Genomic DNA, 18,617 nt, shown 5'->3' on the forward strand with positions numbered 1-18,617 from the left:
TCTCTGGGCTAAACATGTTGGCACTGGATTATCTGAGTGTATCTAAAGATGAATTGTTATTATTGTTATACTGCATAGATGGCACTATAAGAGTAGTCATTGTCTTAGGAAGGTGCTTTTAAAGTAATGACTAGGACATCCATTTTATTGAGCTTAAGTATAAACTTCTCAAACTTTGTTTCATCCTTTAATTTTAGCTTTTGGAATTTGTCGACATGCCTCTTCAGCTCATTAAGCGGTGAACTTGAAACTCTAAAATTCATGTTTTTAACTGGCATGGTCTTTATTTCTAACAACTGGGAATGCTCCATTTTTGTCTGTCAACCCCTAACCACTGCCAGACCATATCTCGCAATAATTTTCTGTGATTGTTACTCTTTTGAATGGCCCTACCTTTGTGCAGTGAACTGCTTGTTTGTGAAAGACACTTGGATTTAGGAAAATAGGCATCTGAATGAACAGAATACAGTCCCTTGGGTGTTAGTGATTATCCTTTGATTCTACCATTGTCAAGAGATGGCATTATGATTTCACTGGATACCTGTGCAACTTGCAGTCCCATTTTAGCATTCATTGTGTCATGAATGAGCCGTGTTCCCTGTTTAACCAACCCTCAATCACAGAAGGTGGGCAGCAAGCTGATATATCTCTACCAAGGCTCTATGAAGTCACTAGGTCTTCAGATTGGTAATTTAATGGTAAGTTACTATTCTGGTAATCCAAAATGGCAGAATTTCTGGTTGTCTCAATATTCTGACTCCAATGCGCAGTACAAATCTATTATTCATCTTTGGCCCCAGATCAGCACTGAAGTAAATATATGCAGCCAATTCCAGAATGTACTGAATCTGAGATTAAGCAAGGTCTTGATGCCTGGGACCCTCAGATGTTAATCTCTTCCCAGTCAGTTTCCTGATCTTCTATTTGCTCTTCAGCTCCCTTGGTTTCCCTGATATTCTTTTCTCCTTTTTCATTGTTCCTCTTTCACTTCTCATTCTTGATTTCTTTCATGGACTTCACTTCTATAGTTCTGACATTAAAAGATAGCTTTATTTGGTTTTAAACTTCTATGCTCTACTCTTCTTGTCCTGTCCTCTCTTTCTGAATACTTTTTCTGACTTCATGCCAACAACAATTACCCCTGTGCTGATGACTTTCATTCCATTTTACTAGCTCCAGAATTCTTCCCTGATCTTCAGACTTTTGAATCCAGTGACCTGGCAACTGGACATGTAGAAGAATAGTGAAATTATCTTTCCCGTGTAAGCCCGGTTTTCTGTCCTAGTTGTGGCATCGTTATCCTGCAACATTCAAATAAAAATAAACTGTTTTTCCCATTTTGTTGTACTGTAATGTGTTTCTTGAGTCTCTCTTCTTTCTCTTTATTATAGTTGTCGTGTTTCAGGTCTATGTATTTGTCATCTGCATATTAATTTTGTTTTGATCATTTTCATGTATTATTATAAATTTTATCATTAAATATATCCATCATGCTTTCTATTTTTTAATTTCATCCGTTGCTTTAATGCTTAGGCGGTACTAATCTACCATGAAATAAGTTAAATATTCATATAGATTTCCCTCTAGATTATTATGGTTTCCTTTTTTATTAATTATTAATGCTTTGTAGTTTCTTTTCTTTTTCATGTTAAATGTTCTTTCACATTATTATCATTACTTATTTAAATTTTGGATACTTGCATATTTCTTGATTGAGTTTCTTGAATGTTTAATAATTTTTGCAAAAACTAGTTCTTACAATTATTAATTTTAGTATATTTTTATTTTTAAAAACATTTTTACTTATTTATACTTTCATTTTTAATACTATCTTTTTTTTCTGATTTTCCTAAGTTTTCTTTGTTGATGGCATTTAGGATTATGAATGTGCCTCCAGGTTATAGCTTTTTAAGCAACATGTTTTATAGTATGCAGTACTTTCAGAAATATTTATATTTTATGTATGAAAAATTTCACATATATGTAAACAGAATAGCTTAATTACCCCTCTGTAGCTATCACCAAACTTCAACAATTATTAACACTTTGCCATACTTATTCCTCCATGCCCCCATTTTTTTACAGTATTGTAAAGCAAATCCTAGATATTGTGAAATAGAGTAACTTATATTTTTAATTTTGAGTTTCCTACTATTCAAAAAAATGTTTAGATCATATATGTGTGTAAGTATTTGTGTGTTTATGTACTTATATGTTATGTATATATGTGAGTGTGTATATATTCACACACTGTGATACACATGCACATACATTTTCAAGTAATTGGTGAGTCTTAAGCTTGATTAAAATATTTACAGTATTAGGGAATGTAGTCAGATTATTTGATCTGTATTATTTCTGCTTTTCATAATAAACTTGGTTGCCCTCATATATACTTGTCTCACCAATTTGACCAACAATGTATTCTTCAAAAGCAAGGAAAATCTGCTTTTAGAGTTGGTAGCACAATATATTTTGTTAACTATACTAGCCAAATTTCCATGTTAGCATTATTTTAATTATCATAATCCAATTCTCCATGTTCTCAAATTCTTCATGTTCTGTCCAAAGCTGAGAACATTGTATTAAAATCTATTATGACAACTTTTTCATTTTTATCTGTCTGCCAATTTTGACTTAATGTATTTGAATGTTACATTATTTGACTCATAAAGGTTCATGGTTGATGTATCTCTTATAAAACTTTTATCAATATAAAACAACTCTCTTTTATTCTATTTTATGCTTTTTATCTTGAAGCTTACATTGTCCAAAGTTAACACTGTCACCTCTACTTAAATTTAATTTGTGCTCTCTACATTTCTCCTCTCTGGGCAGAGCTTCTCTGAAAGAAAGGCAGCAGCCTCAGTCAGGAACTTATACATAAAATTCCCATATCCCTGGAACAGAGCACTTTGGGAAAGGGGCAGCTGTGGGGACAGCTTTAGCAGACTTAAACGTTCCTGCCTGCCATCTCTGAAGAGAGCAGCAGATCTCTCAGCACAGCTCTTGAGCTCTACTAAAGGACAGACTGCCTCCTTAAGTGGGTGTCTGACCCCCATGCCTCCTGACTGGGAGACATCTCTTAGCAGCGGTTGACAGACACCTCATACAGGAGAGCTCTGGCTGGCATCTGGTGGGTCCCCTCTGGGACTATGTGAAAAGATCAAACCTACGTTTGATTGGTATACCTGAAAGTGACAGAGCTTCCAGAGGAAGGAACAGGCAGCAATCTTTCCTGTTCTGTAGCCTCTGCTGGTGATACCCAGGCAAACAGGGTCTGGAGTGGACCTCCAGAAAACTCCAGCAGACCTGCAGCAGAGGGACCTGACTATTAGAAGGAAAATTAACAAACAGAAAGAAATAGCATCAACATCAACAAAAAGGATGTCCACAAAAAACGCATCTGAAGGTCACCAACGTCAAAGACCAAAGGTAGATGTATCCATGAAGATGAGGAAAAACCAGCACAAAAAGGCTGAAAATTCCGAAAACCAGAGTGCCTCTTTTCCCCCAAAGGATCACAACTCCTTGCCAGCAAGGGAACCAAACTGGATGGAAAATGAATTCAACAAATTGACAGAAGTAGACTTCAGAAGGTAGGTAATAACAAACTAGTTCAAGCTAAAGGAACGTGTTCTAACCCAATGCAAATAAGCTAAGAACCTTGAAAAAAGGTTAGATGAATAACCAGTTTAGAGAAGAATGTAAATGACCTGATGGAGCTGAAAAACACAGCACGAGAACTTTGTGAAGCATACACAAGTATAAATAGCTGGATCAATCAAGTGGAAGAAAGAATATCAGAGATTGAAGATCAAGTTAATGAAATAAAGCATGAAGACAAGATTAGAGAAAAAAAGAGTGAAAAGAAATGAACAAAGCCTCCAAGAAATATGGGACTATGTGAAAAGACCAAACCTGCATTTGATTGGTGTACCTGAAAGTGACAGGGAGAATGGCACCAAGTTGGAAAACACTCTTCAGGATATTATCCAGGAGAATTTCCCCAAGCTAGCAAGACAGGCCAACATTCAAATTCAGGAAATACAGAGAACACCAAAAAGATACTTCTCGAGAACAACCCCAAGACACATAATCGTCAGATTCACTAAGTTTGAAATGAATGAAAAAAATATTAAGGGCAACTGGAGAGAAAGGACAGATTACCCACAAAGTGAAACCCATCAGTCTAACAACAGATCTCTCTGCAGAAATCCTACAAGCCAGAAGAGAGTGGGGGCCAATATTCAACATTCTTAGAGAAAAGAATTTTCAAACCAGAATTTCATATTCAGCCAAACTATGCTTCATAAGCAAAGGAGAAATAAAATTCTTTACAGACAAGCAAATGATAAGAAATTTTGTCACCACCAGGCCTGCCTTACAAGAGCTCCTGAAGGACACACTAAATATGGAAAGGAACAACCAGAACCAGGCGTTACAAAAACATACCAAGTTGTAAAGACCATCAACACTATAAAGAAACTGCATCAATTATGGGGAAAAATAACCAGCTAGCATCAAAATGACAGGATCAAATTCACACATAACAATATTAACCTTAAATGTAAATGGGGTAAATGCCGCAATTAAAATACACTGACTGGCAAGTTGGATAAAGAGGCACAACCCATCATTGTGCTACGTATATAGTAGAGCCATCTCACGTGCAAAGAAACACATAGGCTCAAAATAATGGGATGGAGGAATATTTACCAAGCAAATGGAATGCAAAAATAAGCAGGGGTAGCAGTCCGAGTCTCTGATAAAACAGACTTTACGCCAACAAAGATAAAAAAAAGACAAAGAAGGGCATCACATAATGGTAAAGGGATCAATGCAACAAGAAGAGCTAACTATCCCGAATATATGTGCACCAATACAGGAGCAAATAGATTTATAAAGCAAGTTCTTAGAGACCTACAAAAAGACTTAGACTCTCACACAATAATAGTGGGAGACTTTAACACTCCACTGTTAATATTAGATCAACAAGACAGAAAATTAACAAGTATATTCAGGACTTGAACTCATCTCTGGACCAAGTGGACCTAATAGACATCTACTGAACTCTTTACCTCAAATCAGCAGAACGTACGTTCTTCTCAGCACCACATTGCACTTATTCTAAAATTGACCACATAATTGCAAGTAAAACACCCCTCAGCAAATGCAAAAGAATGGAAATCATGACAGTCTTTCAGACCACAGTGCAACCAAATTAGAACTCAGGATTAAGAAACTCACTGAGAACCACACAACTACATGGTAACTAAACAACATGCTCCTGAATGACTACTGGGTAAATAACAAAATTAAGGCAGAAATAAATAAGTCCTTTGAAACCAATGAGAACAAAGACACAACATACCAGAATCTCTGGGACACAGCTAAAGCAGTGTTTAGATGGAAATTTATAGCACTAAATGCCTACAGGAGAAACAGGAAAGATCTAAAATTGACACTCTAACATCACAATAAAAATAACTACAGAAGCAAGAGCAAATGAATTCAAAAGCTAACAGAAAACAAGAAATAACTAAAATCAGAGCAGAACTGAAGGAGAAAGAGATATAAAAAAAAACCCTTAAAAAACTCAAGGAATCCAGGAACTAGTTTTTTGAAAAGATTAACAAAATAGACCACTAGCCAGAGTAATAATGAAGAAAAGAGAGAAGAATCAAATAGACACAATAAAAAATGATAAAGTAGAGATCACCATTGATCTCGCAGAAATACAAACTACCATCAGAGAATACTATAAACACCTCTATGCAAATAAACTAGAAAATATAGAAGAAATGGCTAATTTCTTGGACACATACACCCTACCAAGACTAAACCAGGAAGAAGTCGAATCCCTGAATAGACTGATAAAATGTTCTGAATTGAGGCAGTAATTAATTGCCTATCAACCAAAAGAATACCAGGACTAAGTGGATTCACAGTCAAATTCTACCAGAGGTACAAAGAGGAGCTGGTACCATTCTTTCTGAAACTATTCCAAACAACAGAAAAAGAGGGACTCCTTCCTAACTCATTTTATGAGACCAGCATCATCATGACACCAAAACCTGACAGAGACGCAACAAAAAAAGAAAATTTCAGGCCAATATCCCTGATGAACATAGATACAAAAATCCTCAATAAAATACTGGTAAACTAAATTCAGCAGCACATCAAAAAGCTTATTCACCACGATCAAATAGGCTTCATCCCTGGGATGCTGGGATGCAAGGCTGGTTCAACATATGCAAATCAATCAACGTAATCCATCACATAAACAGAACCAATGACAAAAACCACATGATTATCTCAGTAGCTGCAGAAAAGGCCTTTGATAAAATTGAACACCCTTCATGCTAAAAACTCTCAATAAACTAGGTATCGATGGAATTTATCTCAAAATAATAAGAGCTATTTGTGACAAACCCACAGCCAATCTCTTAGTCAATTGCCAAAAGCTGGAAGCATTCTCTTTGAAAACCTGCAAAGGATGTCCTCTCTCACCACTCCTATTAAACATAGTATTGGAAGTTCTGGTTAGGGCAATCAGGCAAGAGAAAGAAATAAAGGGTATTTATTCAAATAGAAAGAGAGAAAGTCAAATTGTCTCTGTTTGCAGATGACATGATTTTATATTTAGAAAACCCCATCATCCTAGCCCCAAATCTCCTTAAGCGGATAAGTAACTTCAGCAAAAATCACAGGCATTCCTGTATATCACTAATAGACAAACAGAGAGCCAAGTCATGAGTGAACTGCCATCACAATTGCTACAGAGAGAATAAAATACCTGGGAATACAAATAACAAGGGGAACTACATACCACTGGTCAAAGAAATAAGAGAGAACATAAACAAATGGAAACTACACACCACTGCTGAAGGAAACTACACACCACTGCTCAAGGAAATAAGAGATGACACAAACAAAGGGAAAAATATTCTATGCTCATGGATAAGAAGAATCAATATATTGAAAATGGCCATACTGCCCAAAGTAATGTACAAATCCAATGCTATCCCCATCAAGCTAACATTGATTTTCTTCACAGATTAGAAAAAAACTACTTTCAATTTCATATGGAACCAAAAGAGAGCCCATATAGCCAAGACAGTCCTAAGAAAAAAGAAGAAAGCTGGAGGCATCACTCTACCTGACTTCAAACTATACTACAAAGCTACAGTAACCAAAAGAACATGGTAATGGTAGCAAAACAGATATATAGACCAATGGAACAGAAGAGAGGCCTCAGAAATAATGCCATACATCTGCAACCATCTGATCTTTGACAAACCTGACAAAAACAAGCAATGGGGAAAGGATTCCCTATTTAATAAACAGTGATGGGGAAATAGGCTAGCCATATTCAGAAAACGGAAACTGGACCTCTTCCTCACCCCTTATACAAAAATTAACTCAAGATGGATTAAAGACTTAAAAGTAAAACCTAAAACCATAAACAACCTAGAAGAAAACCTAGGAAATACCATTGAGGACATAAGCATGGGCAAAGACTTCATGACTAAAGCAATGGCAACAAAAGCCAAAATTGACAAATGGGATCTAATTAATCTAAAGAGCTCTGCACAGCAAAGGAAACGATCAACCTACAGAATGAGAGAAAATTTTTGCAATCTATCCATCTGACAAAGGACTAATATCCAGAATCTACAAAGAACTTAAACAAATTTCCAAGAAAAAAACAACCCCATCAAAAAGTGGATGAAGGATATCAAAAGATATTTCTTAAAAGAAGACATTTATGCAGCCAACTAACATAAGAAAAAAAGCCCATCATCACTGGCCATTAGAGAAATGCAAATCAAAACCACAAGGAGATACCATCTCATACCAGTTAGAATGGCAGTCGTTAAAAAGTCAGGAAACAGCCAGATGCAGTGGTTCATGCCTATAATCCCAGCGCTTTGGAGGCTGAAGTGGGTAGATCACCTGAGGTCAGGAGTTCAAGTCAAGCCTGGCCAACGTGTTGAATCCCTGTCTCTACTAAAAATACAAAAGTTAGCTGGGAATGGTAGCACATATCTGTAATCCCACCTACTCAGGAGGCCGAGGGAGGAGAATCACTTGAACCTAGGAGATGGAGGTTGCAGTGAGCCGAGATTATGCCACTGCACTTCAGCCTGGGCGATGGAGTGATACTGTGTCTCAAAAAAACAAAAACAAACAAATAAAACATAAAAAAGTCAGGAAATAACAGATGGTGAAGAGGATGTGGTGAAAGAGGAAAGCTTTTACACTGCTAACGGGATGGATGGATTAAAGACTTAAAATTATTTCAATCACTGTGGAAGACAGTTTGGTGATTCCTCAAGGGTCTAGAACCAGAAAGACTATTTGTCCCAGCAATCCCATTACTGGGTATATACCCAAAGGATTATAAATCATTCTACTATAAAGACATATGCACACATATGTTTATTGCAGTACTATTTACAATAGCAAAGGTTTGGAACCAACCTAAATGCAGTGATAGACTGGATAAAGAAAATGTGGCACATATACACCATGGAATACTATGCAGCCATAAAAAAGGGTGAGTTGATATCTTTTGCAGGGACATGGACGAAGCTGGAAACCATCATTCTCGACAAACTAACACAGGAACAGAAAACCAAACACTGCGTGTTCTCACTTATAAATGGGAGTCGAACAGTGAGAACACATGGACACAGGAAGGGGCCATCACATACTGGAGTTTGTCGGGGGGTGCAGGCTAGGGGAGGGATAACATTAGTAGAAATACCTAATGTAGATGATGGGTTGATGGGTGCAGCAAACCACCACGGCATGTGTATACCTATGTAACAAACCTGCATGTTTTGCACATGTACTCCAGAACTTGAAGTATATGTATAAAAAATTTTAATTTGTACTTGGTTTAGAAATCTCTACTCATTCTTTCATTTAAACATGTACAGGCACCTTTAAATTAGAGATATTATAGTAGCAGCACATTGAATGTGTCATTTGACTCAATTTATTGTGCTCCAGCTATTTCTGAGTTTTTCAAAACTGATGTTTGAGTTTATTTCTCTTTTTCTTGTGTGTATTTATCTCCCTTTTATATTTACTTTCATTTCCTTCAATTTTTGTATTTTTAAATTTTTTTATTACCTTTGTTTTGGTACTTGTTTTTGAATAGTCTATGATTTCATATTTTGTAGTGATTAGGAAAGTAGGAATCTGCGTATTTATTCTACTCACTTTCCGAAATATCTAGCCTCTACTTTTTTATATGAAAGTTAAGAAACAATAATTTTTGTTTAATTATAAAGAACATGGTGACTTTCCCTGCTCCCAAACTTCTCAACCCCACTTATTTATGTCAAAAGGAGTGCTGGTCTCAGAATCAGATTGACATTATTATTTTTGCTTCAGATCTATTCTTTTCCAAGATTTATTTTTGACATTTAAATTCGATTTGAAAATGTATTTATGATTGCTATTTAGGTCTAATACTTATGTTTAATTATTTCACAGTTCATCACTAAGATTTATATTCTAACTCCCCAAAATGTAAATTTGCAAATTAAGTTTTAATTTGAGTATTAGTCTTGTCATTCCAACCTATTTTCCTTTCACCTCAGATTTTTCTTTCTTTATGACATCTTGAGGATGCCCAAGAGTTTTCTAAATTTTTTTTCCTGATTTCTATGAAAATAAGTAATGCTAAAACTTCTAAATGATATACTCTTTGCTTATAGCCATATGTAACCACAGGTCTCTTGTTTATTTACATTTACTCAAATAAGAACTTTTTCCAGTCCATCGTTGTTCATTTTTCCTCCTTGCACCTTCTCTACATACTATTGAGTAAGTTGATGTGTTTACCTTCCTTTTTAATTTCCAGTGACCGGGGGGCATTTACACACTGTGGTCCTGCACTACTGAGATGAAATCTTCTACCACTCCCACCACTCACCAGAAAAGATGGAATTAATTGAAACTACAACCTTCAAGATACATTTGGAGCAATACTTTTCCAGTTCTTTTTTCACATTTTATTTGTGGGTACAGTGTCTCCCAGGATGTGGTGTGCTATAATTATTATTCCACCCTTTTATTTTCTGGGAGTTTCTCTGTCTGAATAGCACAGAAATATTAGTGGATAGGAATGGAATATAATATTCTATCCTTCTGAAAATTATCCCTCATATTGAACAGATTGCCTGCACAGTTTCCTGTTTAGTACAGGGTCCAAATCTCTGTGCTGAGTTGTGCAGCAGATAATGGGAGAAGAAAAAAATACCTGCTCCTCTTTCAAGGAGGTGGACTTCCTGTTTTGTGAAGTGATACTTGGATAGGCTACTGGATATTTTCTCATTCTTGACTCAGAACTTTATAACCAGTCTAAATTTTCCTCAAATTTGTGGCTCTAGATTTCCTGTCACTCTTAGTTTTCTGTGTTAAAGTTTTCCTTTTTCATATGTATGTTATTGACAACTGGGAGAGGAAGTGCCAGGTGATGGCGGCCAGAAGCCATTTTGTAACACAAGTCTTTTATTATCTACGTTTAATGGTTATAAATAATGAAAGCCTTTGTTGGGAGAACTTTCATTTTCTCATTCCAACAAACTCTCAGGCCTGTTTTCCTTGAGATCAATTAAATTCAGTCCCTCCTGTATGCCAGACTTAAAAAAAAATTCTCAGTAGTTAGCAGAATAAGAAATGTCGTTTGCTTCAGAGTAGTATTATTAGGACTATAACAGAGTTAGGTTGAAAGGTCTATAGTAGACCAGAGTCAAGACTGAATTTCTCCTTGGGAAATTTGAAAGGCTACTGGAGAATATCAAACTTCAGTGAATCTTGGGGTATCACTAGATAGTTAGAGGCTGGGTTGAGAGACCAGGGGATCCTTGGCAGAAAGAAAAACATAGTAACATAAGAGAGTGCAGCATGAGATCAGGAAGTTGTGGTAGGTTGTAGGCAATTAAGCTGAAGAGGTTTGTGAGTCCCTCATTTGTGTAGATAGTGGCCGAGGGCTGGGAAAGACAGATGGCAGAAGATCAGATACCAGAGCAGTTAAAATTATCTAGGCAAGTGAGATGGGGGGATGAAGTCAAACAGCAGCAGCAGGGATGGAGGGAAAGTGACAAGTTTATGAGTCTAAACTGGAGAGAGTGTGGATGAGGGAAGAAGAATGCAGAATTTGAAGATTGTTTGGCTCCTCTGGTCTGCCATTTATGGTCAAGTGTATGTGAGATACAATGGTCAAAGTAATAGGTATGTAAAAAATAAACCATTTCTGTTTTCAGCATTTGCAGATCAAACTTTAGCCTGCCTTAGTTTATCATTCATGTGTTTAGACTATGATCAAATAAATCTATTTATTTTCACACTCTGTTTGTAGTGGTAGTAATATATTTTTTATGATGCCAAATCGTCACATTCCTAGCGATGGGAAAACTAACGTATATATAAATGGATTTGGCATAAATCTGGAGGAATCCCTGAGAGATCTGGTTGGATAATGAGTCCTACTTTTTATTTTCAATCAAATATTCTTTCCACTAGAATTATTTACTTTCTCCCTCAGAAAAAGTCATCTAACTATCTGAAAACTCATGATAATTTACAAGTTATGAGGAAGCCATTTTGTACCTTTATTATACATGTAATAATTTTTGGTCAAATGAATGTGTTTTTAAATATGTTTCATATAGGTATTACTAAAGGAAATCATAATAGAGACAACGTAGAATTATTTCCCTAAAGTTTTTGGGAAAGTAATATTATCCAAGTGAAAGTATTATTTATTCCTCAAAGGAATTTCTACCTATTACTCACAATTCAGTTAGACAGATTTGTTTCTCATGTTTGAGTTTCTTTTCCAAAATCATTTTTCTTTTATTCAATTGAAAAATATCTATGTATTCTTAAGCGGTATTATTGAGAACTTTTCTACTAATGGGAGAGTAAACAATAAAACAAAAAAATTTAATGCACACTATATTGCTCAAATAACTTCAAGTACCCATCTTATAAACCTGTAATACATTTATAAGTTTTTGAAACTGAGAAAGAAATCTTCATTTGCTCTAGTCAAATAATTTTTAGAGGTGTTAGAAATTAAATATACATATATATGTATATACACCAGGTTTAATAACTTGGCATGCATTATAAGAAATAACGTTCTTCTCACATTCTTACTTCTAGGCAAAGATTTTTTAAAATATACCTGAGTGAACTGAGATATTCACTCTAGAAATTAATGCTAAAATGTTTAGTCATGCACTTGTACTAATTTAAAAACATAACTTGTTAACCACTATATAGTATTTGTTTCCAAACATTTAAAAAACTCTAATAAAGATTCTAACACAATTGTAATCAGCTACAATCAATATGCAGAGGCTGTTTTTCATTTTCCACTTTGCATTGAGAGGCCGTTCTTAAACTACTGAAGACCTAGCGGTACTTGAAAATGGCTGAGATTTACTTGTGCTTAGATCTCTTATATTCCTTCTCAACTTTCAAGACATGCTTTCATTTGATAAGGATGCTTTGGAATCTGAATTTTAACATGTAACCATGATGCATTTCAGCATGCAAATATACACACTGTATATTATTTTGCTTTTACAGTAATTATTTTCATTTATGAAATTCTAAATTCGATGTTAAATATTGAATATTTTGGTTAAGTGACAGCTTGTGCTAGCTTTAGGATATTCCTGCTTGATAATTATTCATGAGAAGAACAGCTGAAAACAAACTAGTTATACACCTTGGCAAATTGCTGTGATTGTAATTCTGTGAAATTTCCCCATGGCCATGTGACTTTATTATAAGTACTCTAACAGTACAGATGTCCAGAATGTTGTCGTTGTCACAAATGTTATTCCTATATTCAAAGTTTTTGAATTACTCTTTACTGCTTCAGAGAAAACGTGACAAAGGAGATGAGACATGCAATATGTATGATAGAACATATGCAGCTCTCTTCGGTGCCTGTCCTCCCTTGGTTTGGAGTGGGCATGGTGCTTACATCTCTTATTCCTGTAAAATACAGAAGCAGTGGCATTTTTGTGAAATCTAGATATGATGAAAACATTTCCTAATAAATGTTAAGAAAAAAGAAAAGTATCCCCAATTTATCATTCTTCAAAAAAAATTCTGCTGAAAATCAAATGTTATTTCCCTACTCTCCTTTTCCCTTTCAGTTCCTTCCCCATATGGTTCCTGAAATGTTCCTCCATTTAAATGGATTTTAAAGCTCATTCCTTATAGTTCCTAGAGCATTCATTGCTTTTGAGAAAAAAAAGAAAAACATTTTAGCATGTGCTATTTTTGTTATTCTAATTAGCAAAAACAGCTGGTCCTGTGCAGCTCAGACTGTAGTCTTTTTCAACACATTGTTCAGATTTTTTTTCTTCTTCTTCTGTCAAGCTACAGGCTACCACCTCTCCTCTTCCCACACAAATCAACCCCCAAAACACCTGCACACACAACCTTAAATATCACCTACATCTGCCATGAAAGGAAAAGGGAAACAGCCTCCTCTTCCTGGTGGCTGGGCAGGGCACATGCACCAAATTATACAGAAGGTGAGCTGAAGTCCTTCTTAAGGTTCTCACTACTTCGCTGATTTTCCATTCACCCAGCATATGATTCTGTCATTTCAAAAAGTACATCTATCTTATAGTTTTTTGTTTTCTTTCTTTTTTCTCAACCCCTTCTGGCAAATAGGAGTAGCCTCTTACAGAACCAGAAATTGAAAAATTGGATAATCAAACCTTACTAACAATTTGGTATCTATCAAAGGCATGTGACTGCCAATGATCATTGGAGCTGATCAAAGTCACACTCTGTTACTATGGCAACGAATCCCCATCTTGTTTATATGGAGGGGTACGCACCACAGGAGAATAATGTTGAGATGAATTAAATTTGTGTTGTTGAGAAATTAACATACGGGATATTTAAGGATGAGTTGAATGGGTGTTTATCAGTGAGCTTTTTTTTTTTTTTTTTGGTAAATGGAGGTGGTGGGGACAAAACATGACATATAGAGGGTGTCATAATAAAAGAATCCAGTAAAAGACTGAAATGTCTCAAAAGTGCATTTTTAGATGGGATCCAGATATGAGGAAATAGTCTTTATTTGGTTTTGTCACTGACATCTTTCATGAGTTTGTCTTTCCAAGCTCTTCAGCTCTTCTTTCCTTTTCTAAATTTAAAAAGGATTACGTGAGCATGTGTCTTTTAAGTTTTATATTTGTTTATTTATTGAGCTGGAAACAGTCCTTACTCCTGTACCATTAATCTTTTAGGGAAGATATAATATGCTAGTATATTTTAATTTTCAGTGATTTGAGACCTCCCTTAGCCAAATTTTGGATTTGTATAAAGCTCTTTGTGTTTTTAGTTTATAAGATACTTTCTGATCATGAGGGTGGTAAGTCATTACACAATTTTCCCATGTATTTTGGCACCTCTTACTGTTTTAATTTTTTCAGAATAAATTAGAATATCTTCTTCAAAGGAAATACAATAGAGATAGAGATAGGAAATTTTAACTTTTTGTCATGTCCAAATACTAGCTCTCCTTGCCACCTCAACAATTCTTTATGCAGGCACTGTTTTCCTGCTATTTTACCTCTCTTATTCTTCCACTTCATTCAGCATCCATGTCAAATGCTTGCACTATAACCTCTATCCAACATGGAACTATCATTTCCTCTTCTCCGGCAGCCACCAGGAATCACTGACTCATATTTTCTGAAATAAACAAGACCATCGTATGTTCAAATATTAGTTCCCATTGCACTTGTTATTTTAGCCTTCTATATTTTCATACTTCTGTTATTATTCAAAATATGAATTCCACAAATAGTTGAAGTGACTGCCTCTTTCAAGGCTGTGCTGTCATGTAAGATATCCTAGTCTGGGAGTCTGAAATCTTGTGAGAAAGAGGGAGAAACCAATACTCATTGACAGTCTCCTATGTGTCAGTGTCCCTGCACAGGACTTGATGCATTTATACTTTGTTGAATCTTTACATACACTAGAGGAGGTGAGTAATACATTATTCAAGTGAGGAAACTGAGTCACGGGGAGGTTAAGCAACTTGCTTAAGAACATGCAATGGCAGATCACCTCTGAAATTTGGAATGCTTTATTTCAAGATTCATGTTAGTTTGCTTGATTTTTCTGGGCTACATTGGGTGGTAAAACATATTCACATAAATATCATAAAAGATGCAGTGAAATGCGTGTATGAGGGTTACATGAGTGTCAATGGCAATATCCTCTTCAGAAGTGAAAGATGAGGAAGAAGTTTCTTCTACAAAGAATGTCAGGAATGGTTCTGAGAAGGAGGCAGCATTAGATGAGGCTTTGAGAAAGGTGGCACTTATTAGGTAAAGATGGAACCTAGAGGAGAGGCTTTCATTTTTAATATCTGAATTGCTTATAAAAGTTAGCTATCCCAGAATGGGATATGGTGGATGTTATATTTCTCTTTTATTAATCTATAAGGCCCTAAGGACCCATAATTTTTGTTAGTCAAAGTAAATTAAATCAAAAAAGAACTAGTACAACCAGCCTTATACAATTTTCTATTGCATATGATAATCACGGTGGTGATAAATTTACACAGAACCCATTAGCCACTGAACTGTTTACTTCAACCCTTTCTCCTATCAAGGTGTGATAACCTACTAACATCGAGGCAATTAGTCTTGTTTCTGATTGCTGGAAGTGTTATTAAAAACAAAGAAAAGAATCAGGAAATAAAAAAGATGCCAAATTATCTGTTAGAGAGGATTAGCCAGGAACCAAGGGATAATAGGTTTGTATTACTGTTCTCTTAGTTGTGTACCTATTGTAAGGCAATGGTCTTGTACTTTCTCAGTTCCTCATCTCTATACTGGGAATGATGATACCGCTCTCATCACCAAAGTTATTAGCAAGGAGTGTTAAGTAGTTCCTATGCCATTTTTAAATGAGTGGATTTTTTTTTTTTTTTTTTTTTTGAGACAGTCTCACTCTGTGGCCAGGCTGCAGTGCAGTGATGTGATTTCAGCTCACTGCAACCTCCACCTCCTGGGCTCATGCGATTCTTCTGCCTTAGTCTCCTGAGTAGCTGGGACTACAGGCGCACGTCATCCACCTGCCTTGCCCTCCCAAAGTGCTGGGATTACAGGCATGAGACACTGTGTCGGGCCATGATTCGATATTAATTTATTACAACAGCTTTATGGAGAAGTAAGTTTCATATGAAACTATCTTGCTACCCAAAGAGGTCCTGTCTGTGTTTGTCCTAGTAGAAAAGCAAAAGGCTGCACACTTCCTGTTGTCCTCTCCAGTGACAATAAATCAAGGCCTCTCTTGGAGAGCTTGTGGCTATAGAACCTTCGGTCACCAAGGCGGGAACCTGTGAGCAGTAGAGCACCTCCACCCTGACCCTTTCTTGAAGTGGAAGATTCTTTTAGCCCGACACTTCAGCCAAAATACCCTTGGAAAAAAAATGTTTTTGAAGTATATTCTTGGAGGCTCCTTCCTCCGGCCCCCTCTTCTGAGTGTCTGGAAATATAGGCAAAGCTGCTAAATTTAGAGGACACATTTTTTTTTTACCCAAAAGTATTAAACAATCTTACTATTTGTTGGCAAAATGTGTTTAAACCATTTAATTGATTTATTTGGTTTACAAGGCAAAGAAAATGTGATCAGTACCTTTCAGGAAGTGAATTACTCAACTGCAAACAGTGCCTGCATTATTATTATGGTTGACAGGTTATCCCACCACGTTCCAAACCACCACCATCTGATTATTTTCAGGCTGCTTCAGCCTTGTCTAAAGAATCCAGAAGAATGTCTCCTACTGCTTCAGTTTACAACTTAATGCGCTCGTTGGGGAATTTTGAAAACTTTCCCATCAAAATCTGCAAGAGGCTGTTGTCAGGATGAGCTGTTTAGAGATCACAGCTATTAGGTAACTGGTTAGCATGGTCCCTGCCCAATACCCCACCCACTGCCCCCCAAAAGAGCTTTGTACGCTTCTGAGTTTCAAAATGGACCCTTAGAGTGGAAGGCAAAGTGAGGGGGTTTCAGGAGCAGAAAGCTCTAGCTCAGCTACCCTGTGTGCCATTGTGCTTGTGGGGTGAGCAGGGGGTTAATGATAAAGTCATGAATTTATCATACCTTTTCTGTACTGTATTGTTCCTTTTGGCAGTGTTGTCTAATTAACAAGGGCATAAGGCCTTTCTCTCATCATACCAGGAGATCTCCCACAAATTTCAGCTTAATCAACTTTCACTCACTTGGTGCACATCCAAAGAGTACTGGGGCTTCAGTAATTGCTCAATTATTAAAGAGTTGTTAAATAGGTTTTATGTGGAAATGGAGTTTTCTGAAATACGTTTGCATCATCAGAATCTAAGCTTATGTTCTTGGGTAATTCTGTCTTCTCTTAAGTTTCTGAGTGGCTTTTTCACCCAGTGCTATTTTTATCCAGCATAGAGGAACGAATTCATAAAAGAAATCTCAATTTGTTAAAGCCTGATATTATGCGTGTAATGACTGGATTCTACAATGAACTGACTTTTTGAATTTTAGTGAGTGGTAAATGAACGGATTGGAAACCGTTGCTTTTAGAAATGGGCTCCTTCTGTTCCTTTATTCTAAATTTCATACTAGAAGGAAAGTTATTTTGCAGGTATAGTCCTTTTGCCTGGAGGTTGATTTTAATTTACTTGAAATGGTAGTTTCTTTTCCCTCTTTCCATTAAAGCTTTCTTTCTATTCAAGTCTAGAGCATTGAAAAACTGTAGCAAGTATTTAGATCCTTTGTGATTTACAGGTTTTATGTATATAGTCAACCTGTAGTCAGCCAGCAAGTATTCCCCTTCCCAGGCATGGAGAAATATTGTCTAAAAGTAAATGAAAACGTCACTAAGGGCTTAGTGAATTTCATGAAGCCTTGGGAAAACAACAGACCACAGAGGACTCTCCGCTTCTCTTCTCTTTTACTTTTTTTGAATGCAAGAAACCAGATAAAATATTAGACATATCAGAGCCTAAATAGAAGACTCAGGTTTAATTACTCATGGTAACACATTAGACCAGAAAGACTGACACAAATAGATAGACCAAAAAAAAAAAAAAAGAAAAAAGAATAAAGAAAACCCCACTTACTTTAAGGCTACTCTAGAAACCATCTAGAGATGGCACCTGCTCCATTTGCTAACTGTAGGTGTTGAAAGTTGAGAGGTTAACTTCTTCCAGCCTTTTTGTAAAGGAATAGCAGCCTCCCTTTGCTTCCTTGCTGTACATTTTTGGTATGAAAATAACATTACATATACCTTCAGTGGAGGAAAAGTTTATATTGACCAATTTTACTTGATTTATTATTAGAAAAACAAAAAAGTTCACACTCTTTTTATTTTTTTTTATTTTTTTTAACATAAAATTAATAGTCAATCTCCTGCTGAGAGGTAGGGTCATTAGCAGAAAGAATTTGAAACAGAAGGAAGTGACTTTGAATTTTGGTCCTTTGATCCTAGTAGCTGTATGACCTGGTAAGATCCTGAATTCTTCTGGCCTTCACTTGTCTCATCTGTGTAATGGCAATAATATTTTATG

Source organism: Cebus imitator, unplaced genomic scaffold (assembly GCF_001604975.1).
Source record: "Cebus imitator isolate Cc_AM_T3 unplaced genomic scaffold, Cebus_imitator-1.0 Scaffold175, whole genome shotgun sequence".
Classification (NCBI taxonomy): Eukaryota; Metazoa; Chordata; class Mammalia; order Primates; family Cebidae; genus Cebus; species Cebus imitator.